Source organism: Balaenoptera physalus, assembly GCF_965194825.1.
Source record: "Balaenoptera physalus genome assembly, chromosome: 14".
Classification (NCBI taxonomy): Eukaryota; Metazoa; Chordata; class Mammalia; order Artiodactyla; family Balaenopteridae; genus Balaenoptera; species Balaenoptera physalus.
The window spans coordinates 89,533,689-89,546,042 of NC_138893.1; the positions used below are offsets into that span (position 1 = coordinate 89,533,689).

Below are 12,354 nucleotides of genomic sequence, written 5' to 3' on the forward strand. Positions count from 1 at the left end.
AAAGACAGTGTTTGTACAATATACTATGGAAGGTAAAGAGAGAAGGTACATAGTACACATGTATGTTTATTTTGTCTTGGTGATTATGTAACTTTGGGGATTGAGATAAAACAAGATAATGGAAATATCCATTTGTATTAGTCAGGTTCTCCAGGAGGATTTGGCTTATGTGGGTGTTGGGGCTAGGAAGTCCTAAAGGTGTAGGGCAGACTGGTTAGAAACTGAGGCAAGAGTTGATGTTGCAGTCTTGAGTCTGAAATCTGTAGGGCAGGCTGTCAGACTGGAAACTTAGGCAGGATTCCTATCTTACAGTCTTGAGGCAGAATTCCTTCTTCTCTAGGAAACCTACTTTTGTTCATAAGGCTTCCAACTAATGGTATGAGGCCCACCCACATTATCAAGGGTAATCTCCTTTACTTAAAGTCAACTGATTGTAAGTGTTAATCACATCTATGAGAAATACCTCTATAGCAACATCTAGGCAATTGTTTGACCAACAATGGGCACCATAGCCTAGCCAAGTTGATACATGAAATTAACTATCACACTACCTATATATGAAAATATTCCCCTACAAATTTCTATATCCCTTTCACATTCCTTTCATATCTATGGCCACAGAGACACGAAAGTCATATAGTGATGATGCGTAGTGGATACGTTTTGGCTCAAACATGATGAATCAAATGATAACTGTACCAAAGAACTCAATCACAAAACTATGCTGTTTTATTAAACATGAACATATTTTATTAAACATATTAAACATAAAACTTTAAATATAAATCTCAGAATATAATGAGTTCTGTCTTCTCTACCTCCACTTAGAAGACAGCGAAGCCAAAAATGAGACTCCCTCTTTCGATATAACAATCTTTTGGGATGGGGGTGACTAGATGATAAAAGCTTTTTTTTTGTTGTTGTTGTTGTTGTTTTTGCTCTGATGTATCAAAGCTGGATGAGACACTGCAAATGTATAAAAGTTCTAACTCCTACATGTATCAGAGTTATTCCCTTAAGATAGCACCTTAAAACTCAGCCTTACTCCTCTGGTTCTGGCTAGGATGAGGACACCAAACATCTAAGAAGTACCTCACTTAGAACCAAGGAAAAGGGGTCTCTGTCTTGGGCCCTGTGTGTTAGAGGGCCACACATATCACAGACACACAACATAAATGCTTCTCACCTGGTATCTGGCATTTAGAACTGGGTCAATGCAATCTATAACCCTAAACAGCTACTTCATGATTAATAGGACTCAGGCCCCAGGAAAAAGTTCTCTGCATCACTTCCTACATCATCATAGCAAAAGACAGTAGAGTTCAAATGCCAAGAAAGCATTCAGGTTGAACTTCTCTGGATGTCAATTGGAGACAAACATCTTGCCTTGGATTATGGGGGAGTGGGGAGTGGATTTAAACAGTGTAAGAGAAGTGATAAACAAACTTTCAGATTCTTTCCCTTGGAATAAATGCACAAAATCCTTGTATAACCAAGAATTGTTTCCCCAAGTAGAGGTGAACATCAATTTTCTTGCTTCTTTTCATGTTTCATTGGTGGATTTGAAAGGACATACAAATTATCATAGTATTTTCACATGGTGACTAAGATATGTATTGCATTATAAACCATTCATATTACTCTTAAATTTGCACATGTGTAAGACTAGAGAAGACATGAATGAAACATGCTATCAATTCTTTATACTGGCAAGCAGATGGCAAGCTATGAGACTTAAAGATTTTAAACATAAAAATATCAGCTTTAATGAAATATTCTGAAATTAAAATTTGATATTTATTATATACATCTTACTTTTTTACTTTAATAGGCAATTTTGAATTTTTAAGAGAAAGGAATTTTAAAACAAAAGTAATTTTATTTTTGAGTACTTATATTACTTTTTGATAAAATATATTTGCATTTTCTGCCATTTCATTAAAATTACATTTTATTTTAAATCCTTTGGATCATCACTGTCAATAATACACAAATTAATTGAAAATCTTGATTAAAACAATGTAATATTTTGATGAAAGCAAGAAATATAAATTTTATGGACTACACACACAAGAGTTTATGAACTGTTTGTTTTATTACTCATATAAACATTGCCATCTCACCAACAGAAAACCCAGGTATGTACAGTGAATATTAAATTTAGTTTCATTGATATTTTGCCAACTTTAGGCATCTAAAAATCCTTGCTTTACATATACTTTTGATTTGTCATTAAGAAATTATTTTTTAAGGTAACACAATGATAGAACATATTTTATTGAGCTTCATAGTTTTATTTATAACTTTTATATTTAGTCATGTGGTATGTGGGCCTCCACTTGTACTCCTGCCTTGGGTCCTGCAAATGTAGGGGTGGGATCACTACTAAACAGTTGAGCCAATGTCTGGGAGAAGCCACCAGTATCCTAAAGGAGCCACAACTATTCCAAGAGATGGATGACCATCTTTAACCCTTGAACGAGGGTGGGAGCAGAGGAGATGAAATAAGCAATACCATTATTATCTCTACCTTTGTCTCTTTGTACCCAGTAAACAGACTGCATTTCTTTCTTAGGAGCTGGATATCCAAAAATGTTAATTCAGGAAAATTATGTAGGTGGGCCTGAAAGAATGGAAATAGGCTGTAAGTAAGTTATTGAAATTAGCCCTCAGAAATCATTCTACAAAAGGGGACATTTGATGTGGATCTGGAAAGATGAATAGAACTCTTCCAGGTGGATAAATTGTGTGTGGGAAGAGGTGCACTAGGAAAAGGCATAAAAAGCAGGGTGCATTTAGAATATTTCAAAATGTTCAGATGACTAAAACACTGGGTGGGAGGGAGGAAGTGGAAAGAGGACTGAAAAACTAGAACAGAAAAGGGCATTATACATCTTCCTAAGAACTTGGACTTTATCCTTTATATGGTATGGAATCGTTAAAAGAGTTTCAAGCAGGCAAGTGACATGATTGGTTTTGCCTTTTTAAAATATCACTTTAAAACTTTGGTTTTCAAATTTTAGCATGCATGGTAATCACTTGGAGGGCTTGTTGGGACACAGATGGCTGGGCTCCACCCCCAGAGTTTCTGACTCATTAGGACTGGGGTAGAACCCAAGAATTTGCATTTCTAACAAATTCCTATGCTATGCTGCTGATATGGGAACCACACTCTATAAGAAGCACTGTTCAACAACAGGAGGATAGATGGTGAATCGTTCAGAGAGATGAAACTACAGAGAGTATATGAGATAAGGGATTGTTATAATAGATCAGGCAACAATAATGAGAATTTTATTATAGAGGCAGCGATGAAGAGTCTCAATAAAAGAATTTTAGGAAGTAGTAACTTTACTTGGTGACTGACTGAATTTGGACGCTGTAGGTAAGAAAAACAGGTGTTGAGAATCACTCTGTATCTGGTTGATTTGGCTTTGGATGTGTGAAAGAGCCCAGGTTTGTAATCTATGGAGAGAGCCAGAAAGAGAATGGATTTTTATTTTAATTCCAGGTCATTGGTGTAAAGGTGCAATTTAATAATTTAATACAACCCTGGATCACCTAGCTTTGAGTATGCTAAACCAAAAGAGAGGGAAATGTCATTCATCTACAGAATACAATGCTCCATTAGCAAATGCTTGAAGTAAATAGTGTTAATATGTTAATATTTTATTCATCTATTATAGTCAACATACCTTCACAATTGTATCGTTTTGACTGCGGTTAAGCATTGATCTCTTGGGAGATTGCCTTAAGTCTGTGACTTAATTCCTTTCTTACAAGATAGAGCTGTCAGAATGGACACTTTTGTTTCATGATGCCACTATTATGTGGTTTTTCTTTCTCTATAGTGTGTCTTTATACTTTTTAAATATTACTTTAGGTTTAGTCACATTTAATATTATTCTCTTCCATAGGAAGAAGGAGATAGGCTCACCCTTAACATTTGAATGGATCAGGGCAAAAGTACAAATGAAGGCTTCGGTTTCCATTTGTCTAATCATGTAAATATGCATATGTTGTAAACCAAGAAAACAAGCTCTTATATATGTTCTAGTTCTCTGCCGTCACACATACTCACAGACTTAGAGTCACCTAATAACAAATTTTAAAACTATGTGTAAGGTTATTGTTTTGTGCCAGTCTCAGCCTATAAATAACCAATGTTGTGGTTGGACTGGCCCTTGAGGTTCTTATTATGATTGCAAGATGCCCTTTCACAATAACCATAAGGAGACTTTGAAAAAAATAAAGGTTTATTACTTACAAGATATGGAAATTACACGACACACCTGGGGCCAAACAGTGAGGCCATGAGTAGAAAGAAAGTACACATGGGGCTCTGCTTGCATTTGGGAGGAGGGTGGGGGCCTAGGGTTTCACAGGCTCACTCTTTATTGGTGAATTTAAAACATAAGAGCTGGAATTTCAAGCACGTGAAGAGGAAAAACAAGATCTTGGTTGAAATCAACCAAGATCTCTAAAACAAAGGGGAGGCAACCTGGCTTTTTGTCTAGTTGTGTGGCTGACAGTGTGTGTACTTGAGATAGCTGTCTTTGAAGGACATGCCTCTTTTCAGTGGATGCCTTGGCACTTAGGGCTTATACTGCACCTGTGCCTTTTCTATGATTTAAATTTGCCAGTACATCAAAGATGGATGAGTTTGCTTATCATTGTTCATCTCTCTGGGATTTTGACTGATGGGCTTCTGGTGACTGCATGAATCACAAAATGTGGACAGACATGAATCGATTCATACATGTTATACATTAATTCCATATTATTTGTATGTCATTTTAGTGAAATTAATAGATTATAATAAAAAGCTTTTGCATAATTTTTGTTCTATTGATGGTAATGATTTAAAGGATTGAAATATAAAACAATTGTCCTGAAGTGGGCAAAATGTAACATAGTTATATCAAAATGTATACTCAAGAAAATGTAACATTAAAAAATTAGAATTATTTTTCATTTGTTTTCTAAAAGTTATTTCATTCAATATAACTTTTAAAAAGTACAGATTATAATTAATGCATATCAACACTTAAAATCAAAATTATCTAAATAAAAATACAAAACCAAACCCAAAACAATTAAGAAAATGATAATAGGAACATACATATCAGTATTTACCTTAAACGTGAATGGATTAAATGCTCCCACCAAAAAACACAGGCTTGCTGAATGGATACAAAAACAAGACCCATCTATATGCTGTCTACAAGAGACCCACTTCAGACCTAGGGACACATACAGACTGAAAGTGAGGGGCTGGAAAAGGATATTCCACGCAAATGGAAATCAAAAGAAAGCTGGAGTAGCAATACTCATATCAGATAAATAGACTTTAAAATAAAGGATGTTACAAGAGACAAGGAAGGACACTACATAATGATCAAGGGATCAATCCAAGAAGAAGATATAACAATTATAAATATATATGCACCCATCATAGGAGCACCTCAATGCATAAGGCAACTGCTAACAGCTGTAAAAGAGGAAATTGACAGTAACACAATAATAGTGGGGGACTTTAACACCTCACTTACACCAATGGACCGATCATCCAAACAGAAAATTAATAAGGAAACACAAGCTTTAAATGACACAATGGACCAGATAGATTTAATTGATATATAGGACATTCTATCCAAAAACAGCAGATTACACTTTCTTCTCAAGTGTGCATGGAACATTCTCCAGGATAGATCACATCTTGGGTCACAAATCAAGCCTCAGTAAATTTAAGAAAATTGAAATCATATCAAGCATCTTTTCTGACCACAACTATGAGATTAGAAATCAATTACAGGGAAAAAAACGTAAAAAACACAAACACATGGAGGCTAAACAATAGAGTACTTAATAACCAAGAGATCACTGAAGAAATCAAAGAGGAAATCAAAAAAACCTAGAGACAAATGACAGTGAAAACATGATGATCCAAAACCTATGGGATGCAGCAGAAGCAGTTCTAAGAGGGAAGTTTATAGCTATACAAGCCTACCTCAAGAAACAAGAAAAATCCCAAACAATCTAACCTTACACCTAAAGGAACTAGAGATGGAAGAACAAACAAAACCCAAAGTTAGCAGGAGGAGTGAAATCACAAAGATCAGAGCATAAATAACTGATATAGAAACAAAGAAAACAATAGCAAAGATCAATAAAACTAAAAGCTGGTTCTTTGAGAAGATAAACAAAATTGATAAACCATTAGCCAGACTCATCAAGAAAAAGAGAAGACTCAAATCAATAAAATTAGAAATGAAACAGGAGAAGTTACAACAGACACCACAGAAATACAAAGCATCCTAAGAGACTACTACAAGCAACTCTATGCCAATAAAATGGACAACCTGGAAGAAATGGACAAATTCTTAGAGTGGTATAACCTTCCAAGACTGAACCAGGAAGAAATAGAAAATATGAACAGACCAACCACAAGGAATGAAATTGAAACTGTGATTAAAAATCTTCCAACAAACAAAAGTCCAGGACCAGATGGCTTCACAGGTGAATTCTATCAAACATTTAGAGAAGAGCTAACACCCATCCTTCTCAAACTCTTCCAAAACATTGCAGAGGAAGGAACACTCCCAAATTCATTCTATGAGGCCACCATCACCCTGATACCAAAACCAAAGATACTACAAAAAAAAAGAAAATTACAGACCAATATCACTGATGAATATAGATGCAAAAACCCTCAACAAAATACTAGCAAACAGAATCCAACAACACATTAAAAGGATCATACACCATGATCAAGTGGGATTTATCCCACGGATGCAAGGATTCTTCAATATATGCAAATCAATCAATGTGATACACCATATAAACAAACTGGAGAATAAGAACCATATGATCATCTCAATAGATGCAGAAAAAGCTTTTGACAAAATTCAACACCCATTTATGATAAAAACTCTCCAGAAAGTGGGCATAGAGGGAACCTACCTCAACATAATAAAGGCCATATGCGACAAACCCACAGCAAACATCATTCTCAATGGTCAAAAACTGAAAGCATTTCCTCTAAGATCAGGAACAAGACAAGGATGTCCACTCTCACCACTATTATTCAACATAGTTTTAGAAGTCCTAGCCACGGCAATCAGAGAAGGGAAAGAAATAAAATGAATATGAATTGGAAAAGAAGAAGGAAAACTGTCACTGTTTGCAGATGACATGATACCATACATGGAGAATCCTAAAGATGCTACCAGAAAACTACTAGAGCTAATCAATGAATTTGGAAAATTGCAGGATACAAAATTAATGTACAGAAATCTCTTGCATTCCTATACACTAATGATGAAAAATCTGAAAGAGAAATTAAGGAAACATTTCCATTTACCACTGCAACATAAAGAATAAAATACCTAGGAATAAACCTACCTAGGGAGACAAAAGACCTGTATGCAGAAAACTATAAGACACTGATGAAAGAAATTAAAGATGATACCAACAGATGGAGAGATATACCATGTTCTTGGATTGGAAGAATCAATATTGTGAAAATGACTATACTACCCAAAGCAATCTACAGATTCAATGAAACCCCTATCAACTTACCAATGGCATTTTTTACAGAACTGGAACAAAAAATCTTAAAATTTGTATGGAAACACAAAAGACCCCGAATAGCCAAAGCAGTCTTGAGGGAAAAAAACAGAGCTGGAGGAATCAGACTCCCTGACTTCAGACTATACTACAAAGCTACAGTAATCAAGACAATATGGTACTGGCACAAAAACCGAAATATAGTTCAATGGAATAAGATAGAAAGCCCAGAGATAAACCCTCGCACCTATGATCAACTAATCTATGAAAAAGGAGGCAGTGATATACAATGGAAAAAAGACAGTCTCTTCAATAAGTGGTGCTGGGAAAACTGGACAGCTACATGTAAAAGAATAAAATTAGAACACTCCCTAACACCATACACAAAAAATAAACTCAAAATGGATTAGAGACCTAAATATAAGACCAGACACTATAAAACTCTTAGACGAAAACATAGGAAGAACACTCTTTGACATAAATCACAGCAAGATCTTTTTTGATCCACCTCCTAGAGTAATGGAAATAATAAAAAAAATAAACAAATGGGACCTAATGAAACTTCAAAGCTTTTGCACAGCAAAGGAAACCATAAACAAGACGAAAAGACAACCCTCAGAATGGGAGAAAATATTTGCAAACGAACCAACGGACAAAAGATTAATCTCCAAAATATGTAAACAGCTCATGAGCTCAGTATTAAAAAACAAACAACCCAATCCCCAAATGGGCAGAAGACCTAAATGGACTTTTCTCCAAAGAAGACATACAGATGGCCAAGAAGCACATGAAAATCTGCTCAACATCACTAATTATTAGAGAAATGCAAATCAAAACTACAATGAGGTATCACCTCACACGAGTTAGAATTGGCATCATCAGAAAATCTACAAACAACAAATGCTGGAGAGGGTGTGGAGAAAAGGGAACCCTCTTGCACTGTTGGTGGGAATGTAAATTGATACAGCCACTATGGAGAACAGTATGGAGGTTCCTTAAAAACTAAAAATAGAATTACCGTATGACCCAGCAATCCCACTACTGGGCATATACCCAGAGAAAACCATAATTCAAAAAGACATATGCACCCGAATGTTCATTGCAACACTATTTACGATAGCCAGGTCATGGAAGCAACCTAAATGCCCATCAGCAGACGAATGGATAAAGAAGATGTGGCACATATATACAATGGAATATTACTCAACCATAAAAAGGAACAAAAATTGGTCATTTGTAGAGACGTGGATGGATCTAGAGACTGTCATACAGAGTGTAGTAAGTCAGAAAGAGAAAAATAAATATCTTATTAACGCATATATGTGGAACCTAGAAAAATGGTACAGATGAACCAGTTTGCGGGGCAGAAATTGAGACACAGATGTAGAGAGCAAACGTATGGACACCAAGGGGGGAAAGCGGCGGGGGGGGTGGGGATGGTGGTGTGATGAACTGGGCGATTGGGATTTGCATGTATACACTGGAGTGTATAAAATGGATGACTAATAAGAACCTGTTGTATAAAAAAAATATTTTTAAAAAGGGACAATTTAAAAAATTAAATAAAAATAAATTTTATCTAAATCATTTAATATTTTTGTATTTTATAGTGCTTAGTATCCATTTAATTGCTTTCATAAAAATTTGATGTCTTTATAAACCTCATGAAATGTCTAGCTCTACATACTTACATGTTTCAGAGTAATAGGAATTAATATTGCAGAATATTGCTGAGTCAACACGTGGAACTGTTGTGACTACTGTAGGAACCTATGAGGCAAAGAATTAGAACAAGAAGAGCGTAAAGAAAATGGATGCTCTGTACACCTGGGAAACAATACTGAACACAAGAATATATTGCATTCTTCTGAGATGATGACTGGACAAGGTCATTAATTTATCTTTTCTCTTCCCTAAGCACTTCCATTGCTCGTGTTCTCTCCACACTAGGAAGCAGTGTCCTTCTCAACCTAGACAAACACTTCATGTCATTTAGGCACATTCCTTTGTCTCTTTTTCTTTAAGACATTAAGGAAATGGGCAACACATGTTGAAAAACATTTCTCTGAGGCTTCAATGTTGTTAGTGAGGGAAGCCAATATTAAGCACACAGGAGTGCTGTTCCTGATAGCAGGGTGTGAAAGGCAGAGCATACTGTAGTGGCTCTAAGTGTCAAGTACTAATATTGGTATTTTAGATACTTTAAAAGAGAAAAATAATAAATTATAACTTACTTTTTCTCAGCACCCTCCATTTGACCCTCTTCCTGTCCAAAGCGTTTGATCTCTTAGAAATATCTGTTATTTGGTGGAACAGGTGCTCTCAGTAGGCATTCAAATTAAAGAAAGTAAATAAAGGATAAATTCCTTACACAGTTAAAGTATTGTGTACAAGCACACAGTTAAATAAAGGCCCTAAGGAGGTGGAGCTGGGAGTAGGGGAGAAAGTTAGAGACACTGGCCTGGAAGGAGAGAGTGTAGTAAGGGGGAGACCTTAAGTGGGTATCTAAGGGGACTGTGAGAGGGGAAGGAGGGAAAGGACCACGGGAGTGGATGGAGATGGAGAGGAAAGAGGAGAAAGTAAATAGGAGAAAGATAAATGGAGAGGGATGTGGGGGAAAAATGGTAATTAGGAATTCGTGATGTATATTTAAGAAATAGCATGGAATCCAGTGTCGCAAGAAAGGAGTGAACGGAGAGAGAGTAATAGGAGTTGAGGACAGAGAGATATCAGGGGGACAGAGAAAACAGGACCCAGTAAGAGTGCTGAGTACCCTGAATGGTATGGGATATCACTGATGGATTTGGTTGAGAGGAGTGACCAGGTTTTTAATGATGATTTAGAGACCAGGAGGTAGAATACAGGTGGATAAAGATGGAACCAGGAAGACTCTGGGTTACCATGAGTCTGGAGTCCAGACCGCAGTGAGAGTGAGACTCTGTGGTGGGCCTGGAAGATTGCAGCACAGTTCTGTGATGGTGTACAATGACAGTGTTGCCAGGGCACAATCCATTAGCAGCGGACTGACAACCCACTCTGTAAACTGAGCTTCCAACTCAGGATGATGTTTTCACTAATTTCTTTAATTAAGATCTTTAATACTCATAGTGAAGACGAAAACCAAACAACCAGAAGGGCTGCCAGGAGCCAAACTTGAAAACATAGAGTACTAGTGTGCTTAATATTGCCAAATGAGAGAGATTCTCTGGTTTGAGTTACTTTTGGAACCAAAATCCAAGAGGAAAAAAAGCCAGTAGTGATTAAGAAGAAGGATGGAAGGTGAGGCAGTTGTGGGAACCACAGTGAGTTTCTTGCTGGTTAATGTTGATAGAGACATAAATAATTTTAAAAAATTGGAACTTATTTGTGTCTAATCAGGAGGGAAAATAAGATGTGGGTGGGCGAGGGGGAGAGAGGGGCACGGATCACAGCACCCTACTAGCTTTGTGGTTCTCAGGCCTGCTGTGTGGAGCTAGAGTTCTGTTGTCTTGAGGGTTTTGGAAGGAGGGTGGAGAAGTATATGGAGGACTCCTTAGTTAAGATATGAGTATACTAATAAAAGTTTACCTACAGTTTCCTATCTGAGCATCCAACTTTTCCCAGTGCCTCCAGGGAGATGGCCTGGATTTTAAAAGAAAGTAAAGAAATAGGAAGAAACAAGTATATGGATAATCTTACGCTTTCCACAGTTGTTATTATCATATAGACACATTCTAAAAGTATTTGCTTATCTGTGGTGCAGTCTAGCATAGGAAGCTGAATGTGAGATGTCTTTTCTATTTGTATCAGAGGAAATGTAAAATAAAGTCATTCAGCCTGAAAATGTGTTGCTCAGTTTTAAGCAAGGTTTTCATTATGCTACTTCAGAGCTCTGAAGAAAAAGAATACACTGTAGTGCATTTGTAGGCAAAGGAGAGCTGACAATGCATTCAAATGGGTTTTGCCATGGTGTGGGGTGTGTGTGTATGTGTGTGTGTGTGTGTGTGTGTGTGTGTGTGAGAGAGAGAGAGAGAGAGAGAGAGAGAGGGAGGGAGGGAGGGAGAGGGAGAGAGAGATTTTGATTATTTGCTTTGACAAGTATTAACTCTACGTTTTCATATCTGGAAAAAAATCGCTAGTAACAACTTTCAGATAAAGTTGACACTTTTAAAACTGAGAATGGCTACCTTCTTGAACAATATTGACATATCTGAGCTAAAGGCAGCTCTTTGGGACAAGAAATTCTTAATATACGGTCAAATGTTTACCGATTCATTTACTTCCTTCATCATTTCTCGTCGAGAATTAGAAAATCTTGTGCTCTAAACCTCCTAAGGGAAATCACTGATATAATTTATAAGTTCATATGTTCTTGGACATTCCCTGAATTAATTGTGAATCTCACTTTGTAAATATTACATGTTTACTGCTTCCCATTTGAGCATCTTCAGAGAATTCTCCACCATCCTTCCCTTTCTAAGATTTGTGGCTAATAAGTACCAAGTTAGAGGATATAAATGACTATGCTGGCTTTATTTCAGCTGCGCCAGTACTGTACCCTAACAAGAAGGCATGAGGGAAACTTATTTTTGGTGTAAGGGAGGTTTTGACCTAGCGAAGGTGAGTGAGCCCAGAAAAGATGGCTGAGTGCGGGGTTGGTGGGAGACAGTCAGAAAGAGGGAAAGCCATCAGACAAACATTCTACAGAGTAAAATATGAGCAAAGGAAGAACTGTAGAAAGTAAGGTCGACCACATAATTCTAAATTGTGTTGAACAGGAAAAGCAACGTAAAGAACAGGGAAGAC

The 12,354-nt window shown here is 36.7% G+C and overlaps 1 protein-coding gene across 4 annotated transcripts in view; it reads left to right on the top strand.

The window, feature by feature from the left end:
• Positions 1 to 12,354, top strand: part of CTNNA3 (catenin alpha 3) — a 1,725,675-nt gene that overhangs the window by 1,026,185 nt on the left and 687,136 nt on the right. The window lies entirely within an intron of this gene.